The following is a 2,085-nucleotide window of genomic DNA, read 5'->3' as shown; positions in this document are numbered from 1 at the left end:
TTAGAGTTTCGAATCATAAAGGTGATCGATTTTTCATCATTACTAAGTGTCATTCTACCCTTTCTTACATCAAATAACGCCCCGGTGGACGCTAAGAATGGTCGACCTAAAATTAGAGGAATGTTTGGGTCCTCTTCTATGTCAATGACAATGAATTCGACTAGAAAGGTTAAATTACCTACTTGAACGGGTAAGTTGTCATCAATTCCAACTGGGTAGTTAATGGTTTGATCAAGGAGTCGAACACTCATATCCGTTGGACTTAACTCACCTACTCCTAATCTCTTATATAATGAAAGAGGCATAACACTCACACTTGCACCTAAATATGCTAGTGCATCATACATAACACAGTCACTTAGTAGACAAGGAACAATAAATTCAACCTGATCACCTACCCTAGGTGGAGGTTTTGGTGGAACTGTCTTCACCGGGTTTACTTCTACGGTTTTTGTTTCTTGTACTTTCTTATTCTTCTTCTTCTTCTTTTTTCCAAAGGTATCACAAACTTTATTACCTATCACTTGCTCATACTCAACTCCTTTTCTTGGAAACGGGATGGGTGTTTTGTATGGTGCCACCACTGGCTTTACATACTCGGGTGGTGGTGGTGTTGTAACTTCTTCATTGTTACTCACATCTAAAACTTTCCCATCTTCTGGTGTTGGTTTTTCAGAATTTGTTGATACCATGTTAACATTTTCATTCCGAGGATTTACTTCATTATTACTCGGTAGCTTTCCTTGTTCCCTTTCACTCATCAATCTAACAAGAGTACCTACTTGTTTTTCTAGATTCAAAATGGAAGCTTGTTGAGTTCTAAATGACTGATCAAACCTCTCATTCATTTGGGTTTGAGTTTCAATAAATTGTGTTTGAGATTCAACTAGCTTAAATACCACTTCTTCCATATTTGACTTTTTCTCTTCGATTTGTTGTGGTGGTTTATACAAGCCAGGTCTTTGTTGATTGAAAGTGTTGTTTTGAGTTGGTTGGTTATTCGAACCTTGTTGGTTGTATGAGTTATTATTGGGTCTATTTGGATTGTAAAGAATGTTTTGATTTCGATTAAAGTTTGGCCTTGGCGGTTGATAATTATTTTGATATTTATTTCTCGACCTTTGGTTTATGTAGGAAACATTCTCTCGTTGTTCCATCATTTGCTCAACATTACAATCTTTCGTTAAGTGTGGTCCACCGCATTGCTCACAACTGATTCGTATTGCGTGAATATCTTTAGTCATCTTTTCCATTTGTCTCTCGAAAGCATCTATTTTTGCGGAAACAGAATCAAAGTTATGGCTAGAATCGGCTCTAGCCGCTTTAGATGAATGGAAAATATCTTTTTCCTGGTGCCACTCATGAGAGTGGGATGCTGTGTTATCAATGATCTTGTGAGCTTCGGTTGCGGTTTTCTTCATAATGGAACCACCAGCTGCTGTGTCGATGTCTTTTTGTGTGGCGATGTCGACGCCTTTATAGAAAATTTGCACTATTTGAAAAGTATCTAAACCGTGTTGAGGACATCCTCTCAGCATCCTTCCGAATCTTGTCCATGCCTCATATAACGTTTCATTTTGCTTTTGCACGAACGTGGCAATTTCTCCTTGAAGTCTCACGGCTTTAGATGCCGAAAAGAATCTTTGAAGAAATTTCTCAACTAAAATATCCCATGAGTCAATCGTTCCTTCAGGTAACGATTCTAACCAATCTTTGGCTTCTCCTTTTAAAGTCCATGGGAACAACATAAGATAAATAGTTTCATCCTCAACTTCTCAGATTTTAAATAGATTACAAATCCTATTAAAAGTTCGAAGATGTTCATTTGGATCTTCTTTTGTTGTACCACCAAATTGACACTGATTGGTGATCATGTGTAGGATTTGTCCTTTGATTTTAAAATCTGATGCTCTAACATCTGGCTGATTAATGGCGTGACCTTGGCCCGTGCGTGTGGCTCCCATTCGGTCTTCCATACTTTGAGGTTCCGTTACGTCCATAATTGAATTTGTTGAATCTGAATCACTAGAAGATTCTGATTTAACTATTTGTGGTTCAGGAGGAATGATTAGTGGTTCAGGATCT

At 37.9% G+C, this 2,085-nt stretch overlaps 1 non-coding gene across 1 annotated transcript; it reads left to right on the top strand.

The window, feature by feature from the left end:
* Positions 1-1,509: 1,509 nt before the first annotated feature.
* LOC139869793 (small nucleolar RNA R71) lies at positions 1,510-1,616 on the top strand. The gene has a single exon (XR_011766372.1). It is a non-coding gene; the product is annotated as a small nucleolar RNA R71 (small nucleolar RNA).
* The last annotated feature ends 469 nt before the right edge of the window (positions 1,617-2,085 follow it).

Source organism: Rutidosis leptorrhynchoides, chromosome 9, assembly GCF_046630445.1.
Source record: "Rutidosis leptorrhynchoides isolate AG116_Rl617_1_P2 chromosome 9, CSIRO_AGI_Rlap_v1, whole genome shotgun sequence".
In the NCBI taxonomy this organism is placed as follows: domain Eukaryota; kingdom Viridiplantae; phylum Streptophyta; class Magnoliopsida; order Asterales; family Asteraceae; genus Rutidosis; species Rutidosis leptorrhynchoides.
Note: the sequence above shows the minus strand (reverse complement) of the source record. Positions and strands in the feature narration are given on the sequence as shown.